The sequence below is a fragment of the Stenella coeruleoalba genome (genome assembly GCF_951394435.1).
Source record: "Stenella coeruleoalba genome assembly, contig: scaffold_37, whole genome shotgun sequence".
NCBI lineage: Eukaryota > Metazoa > Chordata > Mammalia > Artiodactyla > Delphinidae > Stenella > Stenella coeruleoalba.
The window spans coordinates 478,589-496,982 of record NW_027645927.1 but is presented as its reverse complement, the minus strand read 5'-3'; the positions used below and the strand labels follow the sequence as shown (position 1 = coordinate 496,982).

General features: G+C 43.9%; 1 long non-coding RNA gene across 2 annotated transcripts in view; it reads left to right on the top strand.

The window, feature by feature from the left end:
• LOC307181460 overlaps positions 1-18,394 on the top strand; it is a 617,204-nt gene that overhangs the window by 479,299 nt on the left and 119,511 nt on the right. The gene's annotated exons all lie outside the window — the stretch shown is intronic.

The following is an 18,394-nucleotide window of genomic DNA, read 5'->3' as shown; positions in this document are numbered from 1 at the left end:
ACCCGTGTAATGGGTACCATGCAATATGACTTCAAAGGGTCTTCATTTGCTCACCGAACCTCTCCAATCCTATCACTGCTGCGTTTATGCCCCTGTACACATGCTTGATTCTCTTTCGGAGACATAGCAATCCATAGGTTTTACGATACTTACTAGTCAGGTACATTCTTAGGCGTTTAATATGCGGTGTTGAGTCCATTTCGTTGAGCAAGGAGTAGCTCTTGTCTATTCCATATTTGGCCTAAGGAACTTTATCTGTGCTCATTTCAATCTCTGGTTTTATGCAGCACCCCAGCTCACCTTTACCCTTAAGCAAGCATAAGTTGGTTTTCTAAATTTGAGACCCTGTTCTGTTCTGTAATTCAGTTCCTGTGTAGCCAAGTTTCCATTCCGTGTATTACTGATATCTTATGATGTTTCTTTTTCTGTGTGACTTATTTCAGTTAGAATCATCATACCTGAATCCACTCATTGTGATGCTAAGGGCCTGATGACACAGATTTCATTGCTGAGTGATATTGCTTTGTAAGTAAATACCACAAATTCTTTATCCATTTTTCACTTTCTGCGATGTTGAACTTGTACTGTAAACGAGGTTCTTGTAAACAGAGGCGTCCCAAACTTTAGGGTGGCTGTGTCTTTTTGATTTTAATTTCCCTAAGCTATAGGACCATAAGTGGCAGTGCCCTAGGCTCTGTTGCTTTGTTTTTTAGATGTTTCAGGAAACACCATACACTTCTCCCGAGTGTCTGTTGGCAGTTTACATCCCGCCCATCAGCATAACAAGGCTCCCAGTTCTCCATGGCCTGTCCTGCCTTTCTGGATTTTACACTTTTTTCAGATGGCTCTTTTGACCGGGGGGAAGTGAGACTTCATTGTAGTGCAGATTTCCTTTGCAAGCTTGCTTGGTTGGCCAAAAAGGGCGTATGCGTTTTTTCCTGAATATATTCAGGAAAAAACGCATACGCCCTTTTTGGCCAAGTGCATCATTGTGGACGTTCTGCCTCTTTTCCTATGCTTTCAATGCAATTCCAGTCTACCTCCTGAAATCGGTTTCCTGCAATTCTGCCCGGCTTTCAAGTCCTCTTGGCAGCCTTATTTCAGTCTATTTTTGGACGATAGCTGTCATTTATAACTCTGCAGGTTTGTGAATTACAGTGCCCCTGAGCTCCTTTCTTCAACTCGCTTTCTTGTGACCTGGCCGCAACACCGCAGGATGGCTTCAGGCCCTAATCTGGTTCCGGCCCGGCATGCTGCGCCTTTGGTTAATTCCTCTTCCTGGTGGGAAATGAGAGTTAAATTTGCCCGTCCAGACACCTCCAGCTAGCCTCTCATTGGTTCTCGCTATTCCTGTTCATCTTCCACAGAAATTGCAAACTGGGCGAAACAGGAGGTTAAAGGGACTGACTCTCCAAGTGGGGAGAGTGTTAGTAAAGCGTCAGGAATGTTGCACCCGAGTACCAGGGGAGGAAAACTGAGACATATTTGAACACGTCTGCCGATCACATGGTTGATCATACTCTAGGTTCCACATGCATGTTTTAGCTGAAGGAAGAATACCTTAAACCTGGGTAGTTGAAACCCGTGGAATGGGTACCATGCAATATGACTTCAAAGGGTCTTCATTTGCTCACCGAACCTCTCCAATCCTATCACTGCTGCGTTTATGCCCCTGTACACATGCTTGATTCTCTTTCGGAGACATAGCAATCCATAGGTTTTAAGATACTTACAAGTCAGGTACATTCTTAGGCGTTTAGTATGCGGTGTTGAGTCCATTTCGTTGAGCAAGGAGTAGCTCTTGTCTATTCCATATTTGGCTTAAGGAACTTTATCTGTGCTCATTTCAATCTCTGGTTTTATGCAGCACCCCAACTCACCTTTACCCTTAAGCAAGCATAAGTTGGTTTTCTAAATTTGAGACCCTGTTCTGTTCTGTAATTCAGTTCCTATGTAGCCAAGTTTCCATTCCGTGTATTACTGATATCTTATGATGTTTCTTTTTCTGTGTGACTTATTTCAGTTAGAATCATCATACCTGAATCCACTCATTGTGATGCTAAGGGCCTGATGACATAGATTTCATTGCTGAGTGATATTGCTTTGTAAGTGAATACCACAACTTCTTTATCCATTTTTCACTTTCTGCGATGTTGAACTTGTACTGTAAACGAGGTTCTTGTAAACAGAGGCGTCCCAAACTTTTGTGTGGCTGTGTCTTTTTGATTTTAATTTCCCTAAGCTATAGGACCATAAGTGGCAGTGCCCTAGGCTCAGTTGCTTTGTTTTTTAGATGTTTCAGGAAACACCATACACTTCCCCGAGTGTCTGTTGGCAATTTACATCCCGCCCATCAGCATAACAAGGCTCCCAGTTCTCAATGGCCTGTTGCCTTTCTGGATTTTACACTTTTTTCAGATGGCCCTTTTGACCGGGGGGAAGTGAGACTTCATTGTAGTGCAGATTTCCTTTGCAAGCTTGCTTGGTTGGCCAAAAAGGGCGTATGCGTTTTTTCCTGAATATATTCAGGGAAAAACGCATACGCCCTTTTTGGCCAAGTGCATCATTGTGGACGTTCTGCCTCTTTTCCTATGCTTTCAATGCAATTCCTGTCTACCTCCTGAAATCGATTTCCTGCAATTCTGCCCCGCTTTCAAGTCCTCTTGGCAGCCTTACTTCAGTCTATTTTTGGACGATAGCTGTCATTTATAACTCTGCAGGTTTGTGAATTACAGTGCCCCTGAGCTCCTTTCTTCAACTCGGTTTCTTTTGAGCTGGCCGCAACACCGCAGGATGGCTTCAGGCCCTAATCTGGTTCCGGTACGGCACGCTGAGCCTTTGGTTATTTCCTCTTCCTGGTGGGAAATGAGAGTTAAATTTGCCCGTCCAGACACCTCCAGCTAGCCTCTCATTGGTTTTCGCTATTCCTGTTCATCTTCCGCAGAAATTGCAAACTGTGCCAAACAGGAGGTTAAAGGCGCTGACTCTCCAATTGGGGAGAGTGTTAGTAAAGCGTCTGGAATGTTGCACCCAAGTACCAGGGGAGGAAAACTGAGACATATTTGAACACGTCTCCCGTTCACATGGTTGATCATACTTGGGTTCCACATGCATGTTTTAGATGAAGGAAGAATACCTTAAACCTGGAGAGTTGAGACCCGTGTAATGGGTACCACGCAATATGACTTCAAAGGGTCTTCATTTGCTCACCGAACCTCTCCAATCCTATCACTGCTGCATTTATGCCCCTGTACACATGCTTGATTCTCTTTTGGAGACATAGCAATCCATAGGTTTTACGATACTTACTAGTCAGGTACATTCTTAGGCGTTTAATATGCGGTGTTGAGTCCATTTCGTTGAGCAAGGAGTAGCTCTTCTCTATTCCATATTTGACTTAAGGAACTTTATCTGTGCTCATTTCAATCTCTGGTTTTATGCAGCACCCCAACTCACCTTTACCCTTAAGCAAGCATAAGTTGGTTTTCTAAATTTGAGACCCTGTTCTGTTCTGTAATTCAGTTCCTGTGTAGCCAAGTTTCCATTCCGTGTATTACTGATATCTTATGATGTTTCTTTTTCTGTGTGACTTATTTCAGTTAGAATCATCATACCTGAATCCACTCATTGTGATGCTAAGGGCCTGATGACATAGATTTCATTGCTGAGTGATATTGCTTTGTAAGTAAATACCACAACTTCTTTATCCATTTTTCACTTTCTGCGATGTTGAACTTGTACTGTAAACGAGGTTCTTGTAAACAGAGGCGTCCCAAACTTTGGGGTGGCTGTGTCTTTTTGATTTTAATTTCCCTAAGCTATAGGACCATAAGTGGCAGTGCCCTAGGCTCTGTTGCTTTGGTTTTAGATGTTTCAGGAAACACCATACACTTCTCCCGAGTGTCTGTTGGCAATTTACATCCCGCCCATCAGCATAACAAGGCTCCCAGTTCTCCATGGCCTGTCCTGCCTTTCTGGATTTTACACTTTTTTCAGATTACCCTTTTGACCGGGGGGAAGTGAGACTTCATTGTAGTGCAGATTTCCTTTGCAAGCTTGCTTGGTTGGCCAAAAAGGGCGTATGCGTTTTTTCCTGAATATATTCAGGAAAAAACGCATACGCCCTTTTTGGCCAAGTGCATCATTGTGGACGTTCTGCCTCTTTTCCTATGCATTCAATGCAATTCCAGTCTACCTCCTGAAATCGGTTTGCTGCAATTCTGCCCCGCTTTCAAGTCCTCTTGGCAGCCTTACTTCAGTCTATTTTTGGACGATAGCTGTCATTTATAACTCTGCAGGTTTGTGAATTACAGTGCCCCTGAGCTCCTTTCTTCAACTCGCTTTCTTGTTACCTGGCCGCAACACCGCAGGATGGCTTCAGGCCCTAATCTGGTTCCGGCCCGGCATGCTGAGCCTTTGGTTAATTCCTCTTCCTGGTGGGAAATGAGAGTTAAATTTGCCCGTCCAGACACCTCCAGCTAGTCTCTCATTGGTTCTCGCTATTCCTGTTCATCTTCCGCAGAAATTGCAAACTGGGCCAAACAGGAGGTTAAAGGCGCTGACTCTCCAAGTGGGGAGAGTGTTAGTAAAGCGTCTGGAATGTTGCACCCGAGTACCAGGGGAGGAAAACTGAGACATATTTGAACACGTCTCCCGTTCACATGGTTGATCATACTTGGGTTCCACATGCATGTTTTAGCTGAAGGAAGAATACCTTAAACCTGGAGAGTTAAGACCCGTGGAATGGGTACCATGCAATATGACTTCAAAGGGTCTTCATTTGCTCACCGAACCTCTCCAATCCTATCACTGCTGCGTTTATGCCCCTGTACACATGCTTGATTCTCTTTCGGAGACATAGCAATCCATAGGTTTTAAGATACTTACTAGTCAGGTACATTCTTAGGCGTTTAATATGCGGTGTTGAGTCCATTTCGTTGAGCAAGGAGTAGCTCTTGTCTATTCCATATTTGACTTAAGGAACTTTATCTGTGCTCATTTCAATCTCTGGTTTTATGCAGCACCCCAACTCACCTTTACCCTTAAGCAAGCATAAGTTGGTTTTCTAAATTTGAGACCCTGTTCTGTTCTGTAATTCAGTTCCTGTGTAGCCAAGTTTACATTCCGTGTATTACTGATATCTTATGATGTTTCTTTTTCTGTGTGACTTACTTCAGTTAGAATCATCATACCTGAATCCACTCATTGTGCTGCTAAGGGCCTGATGACACAGATTTCATTGCTGAGTGATATTGCTTTGTAAGTAAATACCACAACTTCTTTATCCATTTTTCACTTTCTGCGATGTTGAACTTGTACTGTAAACGAGGTTCTTGTAAACAGAGGCGTCCCAAACTTTGGGGTGGCTGTGTCTTTTTGATTTTAATTTCCCTAAGCTATAGGACCATAAGTGGCAGTGCCCTAGGCTCTGTTGCTTTGTTTTTTAGATGTTTCAGGAAACACCATACACTTCTCCAGAGTGTCTGTTGGCAATTTACATCCCGCCCATCAGCATAACAAGGCTCCCAGTTCTCCATGGCCTGTCCTGCCTTTCTGGATTTTACACTTTTTTCAGATGGCCCTTTTGACCGGGGGGAAGTGAGACTTCATTGTAGTGCAGATTTCCTTTGCAAGCTTGCTTGGTTGGCCAAAAAGGGCGTATGCGTTTTTTCCTGAATATATTCAGGAAAAAACGCATACGCCCTTTTTGGCCAAGTGCATCATTGTGGACGTTCTGCCTCTTTTCCTATGCTTTCAATGCAATTCCAGTCTACCTCCTGAAATCGGTTTCCTGCAATTCTGCCCCGCTTTCAAGTCCTTTGGCAGCCTTACTTCAGTCTATTTTTGGACGATAGCTGTCATTTATAACTCTGCAGGTTTGTGAATTACAGTGCCCCTGAGCTCCTTTCTTCAACTCGCTTTCTTGTGACCTGGCCGCAACACCGCAGGATGGCTTCAGGCCCTAATCTGGTTCCGGCCCGGCATGCTGAGCCTTTGGTTAATTCCTCTTCCTGTTGGGAAATGAGAGTTAAATTTGCCCGTCCAGACACCTCCAGCTAGTCTCTCATTGGTTCTCGCTATTCCTGTTCATCTTCCGCAGAAATTGCAAACTGGGCCAAACAGGAGGTTAAAGGCGCTGACTCTCCAAGTGGGGAGAGTGTTAGTAAAGCGTCTGGAATGTTGCACCCGAGTACCAGGGTAGGAAAACTGAGACATATTTGAACACGTCTCCCGCTCACATGGTTGATCATACTTGGGTTCCACATGCATGTTTTAGCTGAAGGAAGAATACCTTAAACCTGGAGAGTTAAGACCCGTGGAATGGGTACCATGCAATATGACTTCAAAGGGTCTTCATTTGCTCACCGAACCTCTCCAATCCTATCGCTGCTGCGTTTATGCCCCTGTACACATGCTTGATTCTCTTTCGGAGACATAGCAATCCATAGGTTTTAAGATACTTACTAGTCAGGTACATTCTTAGGCGTTTAATATGCGGTGTTGAGTCCATTTCGTTGAGCAAGGAGTAGCTCTTGTCTATTCCATATTTGACTTAAGGAACTTTATCTGTGCTCATTTCAATCTCTGGTTTTATGCAGCACCCCAACTCACCTTTCCCCTTAAGCAAGCATAAGTTGGTTTTCTAAATTTGAGACCCTGTTCTGTTCTGTAATTCAGTTCCTGTGTAGCCAAGTTTACATTCCGTGTATTACTGATATCTTATGATGTTTCTTTTTCTGTGTGACTTACTTCAGTTAGAATCATCATACCTGAATCCACTCATTGTGCTGCTAAGGGCCTGATGACACAGATTTCATTGCTGAGTGATATTGCTTTGTAAGTAAATACCACAACTTCTTTATCCATTTTTCACTTTCTGCGATGTTGAACTTGTACTGTAAACGAGGTTCTTGTAAACAGAGCCGTTCCAAACTTTGGGGTGCCTGTGTCTTTTTGATTTTAATTTCCCTAAATATAGGACCATAAGTGGAAGTGCCCTAGGTTCTGTTGCTTTGTTTTTTAGATGTTTCAGGAAACACCATACACTTCTCCCGAGTGGTTGTTGGCAATTTACATCCCGCCCATCAGCATAACAAGGCTCCCAGTTCTCCATGGCCTGTCCTGCCTTTCTGGATTTTACACTTTTTTCAGATGGCCCTTTTGACCGGGGGGAAGTGAGACTTCATTGTAGTGCAGATTTCCTTTGCAAGCTTGCTTGGTTGGCCAAAAAGGGCGTATGCGTTTTTTCCTGAATATATTCAGGAAAAAACGCATACGCCCTTTTTGGCCAAGTGCATCATTGTGGACGTTCTGCCTCTTTTCCTATGCTTTCAATGCAATTCCAGTCTACCTCCTGAAATCGGTTTCCTGCAATTCTGCCCCGCTTTCAAGTCCTCTTGGCAGCCTTACTTCAGTCTATTTTTGGACGATAGCTGTCATTTATAACTCTGCAGGTTTGTGAATTACAGTGCCCCTGAGCTCCTTTCTTCAACTCGCTTTCTTTTGAGCTGGTCGCAACACCGCAGGATGGCTTCAGGCCCTAATCTGTCTCCGGTACGGCACGCTGAGCCTTTGGTTATTTCCTCTTCCTGGTGGGAAATGAGAGTTAAATTTGCCCGTCCAGACACCTCCAGCTAGCCTCTCATTGGTTCTCGCTATTCCTGTTCATCTTCCGCAGAAATTGCAAACTGGGCCAAACAGGAGGTTAAAGGCGCTGACTCTCCAAGTGGGGAGAGTGTTAGTAAAGCGTCTGGAATGTTGCACCCGAGTACCAGGGGAGGAAAACTGAGACATATTTGAACACATCTCCCGTTCACATGGTTGATCATACTTGGGTTCCACATGCATGTTTTAGCTGAAGGAAGAATACCTTAAACCTGGAGAGTTGAGACCCGTGGAATGGGTACCATGCAATATGACTTCAAAGGGTCTTCATTTGCTCACCGAACCTCTCCAATCCTATCACTGCTGCGTTTATGCCCCTGTACACATGCTTGATTCTCTTTTGGAGACATAGCAATCCATAGGTTTTACGATACTTACTAGTCAGGTACATTCTTAGGCGTTTAATATGCGGTGTTGAGTCCATTTCGTTGAGCAAGGAGTAGCTCTTGTCTATTCCATATTTGACTTAAGGAACTTTATCTGTGCTCATTTCAATCTCTGGTTTTATGCAGCACCCCAACTCACCTTTACCCTTAAGCAAGCATAAGTTGGTTTTCTAAATTTGAGACCCTGTTCTGTTCTGTAATTCAGTTCCTGTGTAGCCAAGTTTCCATTCCGTGTATTACTGATATCTTATGATGTTTCTTTTTCTGTGTGACTTATTTCAGTAAGAATCATCATACCTGAATCCACTCATTATGATGCTAAGGGCCTGATGACATAGATTTCATTGCTGAGTGATATTGCTTTGTAAGTAAATACCACAACTTCTTTATCCATTTTTCACTTTCTGCGATGTTGAACTTGTACTGTAAACGAGGTTCTTGTAAACAGAGGCGTCCCAAACTTTGGGGTGGCTGTGTCTTTTTGATTTTAATTTCCCTAAGCTATAGGACCATAAGTGGCAGTGCCCTAGGCTCTGTTGCTTTGTTTTTTAGATGTTTCAGGAAACACCATACACTTCTCCCGAGTGTCTGTTGGCAATTTACATCCCGCCCATCAGCATAACAAGGCTCCCAGTTCTCCATGGCCTGTCCTGCCTTTCTGGATTTTACACTTTTTTCAGATGGCCCTTTTGACCGGGGGGAAGTGAGACTTCATTGTAGTGCAGATTTCCTTGGCAAGCTTGCTTGGTTGGCCAAAAAGGGCGTATGCGTTTTTTCCTGAATATATTCAGGAAAAAACGTATACGCCCTTTTTGGCCAAGTGCATCATTGTGGACGTTCTGCCTCTTTTCCTATGCTTTCAATGCAATTCCAGTCTACCTCCTGAAATCAGTTTCCTGCAATTCTGCCCCGCTTTCAAGTCCTCTTGGCAGCCTTACTTCAGTCTATTTTTGGACGATAGCTGTCATTTATAACTCTGCAGGTTTGTGAATTACAGTGCCCCTGAGCTCCTTTCTTCCACTCGCTTTCTTGTGACCTGGCCGCAACACCGCAGGATGGCTTCAGGCCCTAATCTGGTTCCGGCCCGGCATGCTGAGCCTTTGGTTAATTCCTCTTCCTGGTGGGAAATGAGAGTTAAATTTGCCCGTCCAGACACCTCCAGCTAGCCTCTCATTGGTTCTCGCTATTCCTGTTCATCTTCCGCAGAAATTGCAAACTGGGCCAAACAGGAGGTTAAAGGGACTGACTCTCCAAGTGGGGAGAGTGTTAGTAAAGCGTCTGGAATGTTGCACCCGAGTACCAGGGGAGGAAAACTGAGACATATTTGAACACGTCTCCCGATCACATGGTTGATCATACTCTAGGTTCCACATGCATGTTTTAGCTGAAGGAAGAATACCTTAAACCTGGGTAGTTGAAACCCGTGGAATGGGTACCATGAAATATGACTTCAAAGGGTCTTCATTTGCTCACCGAACCTCTCCAATCCTATCACTGCTGCGTTTATGCCCCTGTACACATGCTTGATTCTCTTTCGGAGACATAGCAATCCATAGGTTTTAAGGTACTTACTAGTCAGGTACATTCTTAGGCGTTTAATATGGGGTGTTGAGTCCATTTCGTTGAGCAAGGAGTAGCTCTTGTCTATTCCATATTTGGCTTAAGGAACTTTATCTGTGCTCATTTCAATCTCTGGTTTTATGCAGCACCCCAACTCACCTTTACCCTTAAGCAAGAATAAGTTGGTTTTCTAAATTTGAGACCCTGTTCTGTTCTGTAATTCAGTTCCTGTGTAGCCAAGTTTCCATTCCGTGTATTACTGATATCTTATGATGTTTCTTTTTCTGTGTGACTTATTTCAGTTAGAATCATCATACCTGAATCCACTCATTGTGCTGCTAAGGGCCTGATGACACAGATTTCATTGCTGAGTGATATTGCTTTGTAAGTAAATACCACAACTTCTTTATCCATTTTTCACTTTCTGTGATGTTGAACTTGTACTGTAAACGAGGTTCTTGTAAACAGAGCCGTTCCAAACTTTGGGGTGGCTGTGTCTTTTTGATTTTAATTTCCCTAAGCTATAGGACCATAAGTGGAAGTGCCCTAGGTTCTGTTGCTTTGTTTTTTAGATGTTTCAGGAAACACCATACACTTCTCCCGAGTGGTTGTTGGCAATTTACATCCCGCCCATCAGCATAACAAGGCTCCCAGTTCTCCATGGCCTGTCCTGCCTTTCTGGATTTTACACTTTTTTCAGATGGCCCTTTTGACCGGGGGGAAGTGAGACTTCATTGTAGTGCAGATTTCCTTTGCAAGCTTGCTTGGTTGGCCAAAAAGGGCGTATGCGTTTTTTCCTGAATATATTCAGGAAAAACGCATACGCCCTGTTTGGCCAAGTGCATCATTGTGGACGTTCTGCCTCTTTTCCTATGCTTTCAATGCAATTCCAGTCTACCTCCTGAAATCGGTTTCCTGCAATTCTGCCCCGCTTTCAAGTCCTCTTGGCAGCCTTACTTCAGTCTATTTTTGGACGATAGCTGTCATTTATAACTCTGCAGGTTTGTGAATTACAGTGCCCCTGAGCTCCTTTCTTCAACTCGCTTTCTTGTGACCTGGCCGCAACACCGCAGGATGACTTCAGGCCCTAATCTGGTTCCGGTACGGCACGCTGAGCCTTTGGTTATTTCCTCTTCCTGGTGGGAAATGAGAGTTAAATTTGCCCGTCCAGACACCTCCAGCTAGCCTCTCATTGGTTCTCGCTATTCCTGTTCATCTTCCGCAGAAATTGCAAACTGTGCCAAACAGGAGGTTAAAGGCGCTGACTCTCCAAGTGGGGAGAGTGTTAGTAAAGCGTCTGGAATGTTGCACCCGAGTACCAGGGGAGGAAAACTGAGACATATTTGAACACGTCTCCCGATCACATGGTTGATCATACTCTGGGTTCCACATGCATGTTTTAGCTGAAGGAAGAATACCTAAAACCTGGGTAGTTGAAACCCGTGGAATGGGTACCATGCAATATGACTTCAAAGGGTCTTCATTTGCTCACCGAACCTCTCCAATCCTATCACTGCTGCGTTTATGCCCCTGTACACACGCTTGATTCTCTTTCGGAGACATAGCAATCCATAGGTTTTAAGGTTCTTACTAGTCAGGTACATTCTTAGGCGTTTAATATGCGGTGTTGAGTCCATTTCGTTGAGCAAGGAGTAGCTCTTGTCTATTCCATATTTGTCTTAAGGAACTTTATCTGTGCTCATTTCAATCTCTGGTTTTATGCAGCACCCCAACTCACCTTTCCCCTTAAGCAAGCATAAGTTGGTTTTCTAAATTTGAGACCCTGTTCTGTTTTGGAATGCAGTTCCTGTGTAGCCAAGTTCACATTCCGTGTATTAGTGATATCTTATGATGTTTCTTTTTCTGTGTGACTTATTTCAGTTAGAATCATCGTACCTGAATCCACTCATTATGCTGCTACGGGCCTGATGACATAGATTTCATTGCTGAGTGATACTGCATTGTACGTAAGTACCACAAGTTCTTTATCCATTTTTCACTTTCTGCGATATTGAACTTGTACGGTAAACGAGGTTCTTGTAAACGGAGGCGTCCCAAACTTTGGGGTGGCTGTGTCTTTTTGATTTTAATTTCCCTAAGCTATAGGACCATAAGTGGAAGTGCCCTAGGCTCTGTTGCTTTGTTTTTTAGATGTTTCAGGAAACACCATACACTTCTTCCGAGTGGTTGTTGGCAATTTACATCCCGCCCATCAGCATAACAAGGCTCCCAGTTCTCCATGGCCTGTCCTGCCTTTCTGGATTTTACACTTTTTTCAGATGGCCCTTTTGACCGGGGGGAAGTGAGACTTCATTGTAGTGCAGATTTCCTTTGCAAGCTTGCTTGGTTGGCCAAAAAGGGCGTATGCGTTTTTTCCTGAATATATTCAGGAAAAAACGCATACGCCCTTTTTGGCCAAGTGCATCATTGTGGACGTTCTGCCTCTTTTCCTATGCTTTCAATGCAATTCCAGTCTACCTCCTGAAATCGGTTTCCTGCAATTCTGCCCAGATTTCAAGTCCTCTTGGCAGCCTTACTTCAGTCTATTTTTGGACGATAGCTGTCATTTATAACTCTGCAGGTTTGTGAATTACAGTGCCCCTGAGCTCCTTTCTTCAACTCGCTTTCTTGTGAGCTGGCCGCAACACCGCAGGATGGCTTCAGGCCCTAATCTGGTTCCGGTACGGCACGCTGAGCCTTTGGTTATTTCCTCTTCCTGGTGGGAAATGAGAGTTAAATTTGCCCGTCCAGACACCTCCAGCTAGCCTCTCATTGGTTCTCGCTATTCCTGTTCATCTTCCGCAGAAATTGCAAACTGGGCCAAACAGGAGGTTAAAGGCGCTGACTCTCCAAGTGGGGAGAGTGTTAGTAAAGCATCTGGAATGTTGCACCCGAGTACCAGGGGAGGAAAACTGAGACATATTTGAACACGTCTCCCGTTCACATGGTTGATCATACTTGGGTTCCACATGCATGTTTTAGCTGAAGGAAGAATACCTTAAACCTGGAGAGTTAAGACCCGTGTAATGGGTACCATGCAATATGACTTCAAAGGGTCTTCATTTGCTCACCGAACCTCTCCAATCCTATCACTGCTGCGTTTATGCCCCTGTACACATGCTTGATTCTCTTTCGGAGACATAGCAATCCATAGGTTTTAAGATACTTACTAGTCAGGTACATTCTTAGGCGTTTAATATGCGGTGTTGAGTCCATTTCGTTGAGCAAGGAGTAGCTCTTGTCTATTCCATATTTGACTTAAGGAACTTTATCTGTGCTCATTTCAATCTCTGGTTTTATGCAGCACCCCAACTCACCTTTACCCTTAAGCAAGCATAAGTTGGTTTTCTAAATTTGAGACCCTGTTCTGTTCTGTAATTCAGTTCCTGTGTAGCCAAGTTTACATTCCGTGTATTACTGATATCTTATGATGTTTCTTTTTCTGTGTGACTTACTTCAGTTAGAATCATCATACCTGAATCCACTCATTGTGCTGCTAAGGGCCTGATGACACAGATTTCATTGCTGAGTGATATTGTTTTGTAAGTAAATACCACAAATTCTTTATCCATTTTTCACTTTCTGCGATGTTGAACTTGTACTGTAAACGAGGTTCTTGTAAACAGAGCCGTTCCAAACTTTGGGGTGGCTGTGTCTTTTTGATTTTAATTTCCCTAAGCTATAGGACCATAAGTGGAAGTGCCCTAGGTTCTGTTGCTTTGTTTTTTAGATGTTTCAGGAAACACCATACACTTCTCCCGAGTGGTTGTTGGCAATTTACATCCCGCCCATCAGCATAACAAGGCTCCCAGTTCTCCATGGCCTGTCCTGCCTTTCTGGACTTTACACTTTTTTCAGATGGCCCTTTTGACCGGGGGGAAGTGAGACTTCATTGTAGTGCAGATTTCCTTTGCAACCTGCTTGGTTGGCCAAAAAGGGCGTATGCGTTTTTTCCTGAATATATTCAGGAAAAAACGCATACGCCCTTTTTGGCCAAGTGCATCATTGTGGACGTTCTGCCTCTTTTCCTATGCTTTCAATGCAATTCCAGTCTACCTCCTGAAATCGGTTTCCTGCAATTCTGCCCCGCTTTCAAGTCCTCTTGGCAGCCTTACTTCAGTCTATTTTTGGACGATAGCTGTCATTTATAACTCTGCAGGTTTGTGAATTACAGTGCCCCTGAGCTCCTTTCTTCAACTCGCTTTCTTGTGACCTGGCCGCAACACCGCAGGATGGCTTCAGGCCCTAATTTTGTTCCGGCCCGGCACGCTGAGCCTTTGGTTAATTCCTCTTCCTGGTGGGAAATGAGAGTTAAATTTGCCCGTCCAGACACCTCCAGCTAGCCTCTCATTGGTTCTCGCTATTCCTGTTCATCTTCCGCAGAAATTGCAAACTGGGCCAAACAGGAGGTTAAAGGCGCTGACTCTCCAAGTCGGGAGAGTGTTAGTAAAGCGTCTGGAATGTTGCACCCGAGTACCAGGGGAGGAAAACTGAGACATATTTGAACACGTCTCCCGTTCACATGGTTGATCATACTCTGGGTTCCACATGCATGTTTTAGCTGAAGGAAGAATACCTTAAACCTGGAGAGTTGAGACCCGTGGAATGGGTACCATGCAATATGACTTCAAAGGGTCTTCATTTGCTCACCGAACCTCTCCAATCCTATCACTGCTGCGTTTATGCCCCTGTACACATGCTTGATTCTCTTTCGGAGACATAGCAATCCATAGGTTTTAAGATACTTACTAGTCAGGTACATTCTTAGGCGTTTAATATGCGGTGTTGAGTCCATTTCGTTGAGCAAGGAGTAGCTCTTGTCTATTCCATATTTGACTTAAGGAACTTTATCTGTGCTCATTTCAATCTCTGGTTTTATGCAGCACCCCAACTCACCTTTACCCTTAAGCAAGCATAAGTTGGTTTTCTAAATTTGAGACCCTGTTCTGTTCTGTAATTCAGTTCCTGTGTAGCCAAGTTTACATTCCGTGTATTACTGATATCTTATGATGTTTCTTTTTCTGTGTGACTTATTTCAGTTAGAATCATCATACCTGAATCCACTCATTGTGCTGCTAAGGGCCTGATGACACAGATTTCATTGCTGTGTGATATTGCTTTGTAAGTAAATACCACAACTTCTTTATCCATTTTTCACTTTCTGCGATGTTGAACTTGTACTGTAAACGAGGTTCTTGTAAACAGAGCCGTTCCAAACTTTGGGGTGGCTGTGTGTTTTTGATTTTAATTTCCCTAAGATATAGGACCATAAGTGGAAGTGCCCTAGGTTCTGTTGCTTTGTTTTTTAGATGTTTCAGGAAACACCATACACTTCTCCCGAGTGGTTGTTGGCAATTTACATCCCGCCCATCAGCATAACAAGGCTCCCAGTTCTCCATGGCCTGTCCTGCCTTTCTGGATTTTACACTTTTTTCAGATGGCCCTTTTGACCGGGGGGAAGTGAGACTTCATTGTAGTGCAGATTTCCTTTGCAAGCTTGCTTGGTTGGCCAAAAAGGGCGTATGCGTTTTTTCCTGAATATATTCAGGAAAAAACGCATACGCCCTTTTTGGCCAAGTGCATCATTGTGGACGTTCTGCCTCTTTTCCTATGCTTTCAATGCAATTCCAGTCTACCTCCTGAAATCGGTTTCCTGCAATTCTGCCCCGCTTTCAAGTCCTCTTGGCAGCCTTACTTCAGTCTATTTTTGGACGATAGCTGTCATTTATAACTCTGCAGGTTTGTGAATTACAGTGCCCCTGAGCTCCTTTCTTCAACTCGCTTTCTTTTGAGTTGGCCGCAACACCGCAGGATGGCTTCAGGCCCTAATCTGGTTCCGGCACGGCACGCTGAGCCTTTGGTTATTTCCTCTTCCTGTTGGGAAATGAGAGTTAAATTTGCCCGTCCAGACACCTCCAGCTAGCCTCTCATTGGTTCTCGCTATTCCTGTTCATCTTCCACAGAAATTGCAAACTGTGCCAAACAAGAGGTTAACGGGACTGACTCTCCAAGTGGGGAGAGTGTTAGTAAAGCGTCTGGAATGTTGCACCCGAGTACCAGGGGAGGAAAACTGAGACATATTTGAACACGTCTCCCGTTCACATGGTTGATCATACTCTGGGTTCCACATGCATGTTTTAGCTGAAGGAAGAATACCTTAAACCTGGAGAGTTGAGACCCGTGGAATGGGTACCATGCAATATGACTTCAAAGGGTCTTCATTTGCTCACCGAACCTCTCCAATCCTATCACTGCTGCGTTTATGCCCCTGTACACACGCTTGATTCTCTTTCGGAGACATAGCAATCCATAGGTTTTAAGATACTTACTAGTCAGGTACATTCTTAGGCGTTTAATATGGGGTGTTGAGTCCATTTCGTTGAGCAAGGAGTAGCTCTTGTCTAGTCCATATTTGGCTTAAGGAACTTTATCTGTGTTCATTTCAATCTCTGGTTTTATGCAGCACCCCAACTCACCTTTCCCCTTAAGCAAGCATAAGTTGGTTTTCTAAATTTGAGACCGTGTTCTGTTTTGGAATGCAGTTCCTGTGTAGCCAAGTTTACATTCCGTGTATTAGTGATATCTTATGATGTTTCTTTTTCTGTGTGACTTATTTCAGTTAGAATCATCGTACCTGAATCCACTCATTATGCTGCTACGGGCCTGATGACATAGATTTCATTGCTGAGTGATACTGCATTGTACGTAAGTACCACAAGTTCTTTATCCATTTTTCACTTTCTGTGATATTGAACTTGTACGGTAAACGAGGTTCTTGTAAACGGAGGCGTCCCAAACTTTGGGGTGGCTGTGTCTTTTTGATTTTAATTTCCCTAAGCTATAGGACCATAAGTGGAAGTGCCCTAGGCTCTGTTGCTTTGTTTTTTAGATGTTTCAGGAAACACCATACACTTCTCCCGAGTGGTTGTTGGCAATTTACATCCCGCCCATCAGCATAACAAGGCTCCCAGTTCTCCATGGCCTGTCCTGCCTTTCTGGATTTTACACTTTTTTGAGATGGCCCTTTTGACCGGGGGGAAGTGAGACTTCATTGTAGTGCAGATTTCCTTTGCAAGCTTGCTTGGTTGGCCAAAAAGGGCGTATGCGTTTTTTCCTGAATATATTCAGGAAAAAACGCATACGCCCTTTTTGGCCAAGTGCATCATTGTGGACGTTCTGCCTCTTTTCCTATGCTTTCAATGCAATTCCAGTCTACCTCCTGAAATCGGTTTCCTGCAATTCTGCCCCGCTTTCAAGTCCTCTTGGCAGCCTTACTTCAGTCTATTTTTGGACGATAGCTGTCATTTATAACTCTGCAGGTTTGTGAATTACAGTGCCCCTGAGCTCCTTTCTTCAACTCGCTTTCTTTTGAGCTGGCCGCAACACCGCAGGATGGCTTCAGGCCCTAATCTGGTTCTGGCATGGCACGCTGAGCCTTTGGTTAATTCCTCTTCCTGGTAGGAAATGAGAGTTAAATTTGCCCGTCCAGACACCTCCAGCTAGTCTCCATTGGTTCTCGCTATTCCTGTTCATCTTCCGTAGAAATTGCAAACTGGGCCAAACAGGAGGTTAAAGGGACTGACTCTCCAAGTCGGGAGAGTGTTAGTAAAGCGTCTGGAATGTTGCACCCGAGTACCAGGGGAGGAAAACTGAGACATATTTGAACACGTCTCCCGTTCACATGGTTGATCATACTTGGGTTCCACATGCATGTTTTAGCTGAAGGAAGAATACCTTAAACCTTGAAAGTTGAGACCCGTGTAATGGGTACCATGCAATATGACTTCAAAGGGTCTTCATTTGCTCACCGAACCTCTCCAATCCTATCACTGCTGCGTTTATGCCCCTGTACACATGCTTGATTCTCTTTCGGAGACATAGCAATCCATAGGTTTTAAGATACTTACTAGTCAGGTACATTCTTAGGCGTTTAATATGCGGTGTTGAGTCCATTTCGTTGAGCAAGGAGTAGCTCTTGTCTATTCCATATTTGACTTAAGGAACTTTATCTGTGCTCATTTCAATCTCTGGTTTTATGCAGCACCCCAACTCACTTTTACCCTTAAGCAAGCATAAGTTGGTTTTCTAAATTGGAGACCCTGTTCTGTTCTGTAATTCAGTTCCTGTGTAGCCAAGTTTACATTCCGTGTATTACTGATATCTTATGATGTTTCTTTTTCTGTGTGACTTATTTCAGTTAGAATCATCATACCTGAATCCACTCATTGTGATGCTAAGGGCCTGATGACATAGATTTCATTGCTGAGTGATATTGCTTTGTAAGTAAATACCACAACTTCTTTATCCATTTTTCACTTTCTGCGATGTTGAACTTGTACTGTAAACGAGGTTCTTGTAAACAGAGGCGTCCCAAACTTTGGGGTGGCTGTGTCTGTTTGATTTTAATTTCCCTAAGCTATAGGACCATAAGTGGCAGTGCCCTAGGCTCTGTTGCTTTGTTTTTTAGATGTTTCAGGAAACACCATACACTTCTCCCGAGTGTCTGTTGGCAATTTACATCCCGCCCATCAGCATAACAAGGCTCCCAGTTCTCCATGGCCTGTCCTGCCTTTCTAGATTTTACACTTTTTTCAGATGGCCCTTTTGACCGGGGGGAAGTGAGACTTCATTGTAGTGCAGATTTCCTTTGCAAGCTTGCTTGGTTGGCCAAAAAGGGCGTATGCGTTTTTTCCTGAATATTTTCAGGAAAAAACGCATACGCCCTTTTTGGCCAAGTGCATCATTGCGGACGTTCTGCCTCTTTTCCTATGCTTTCAATGCAA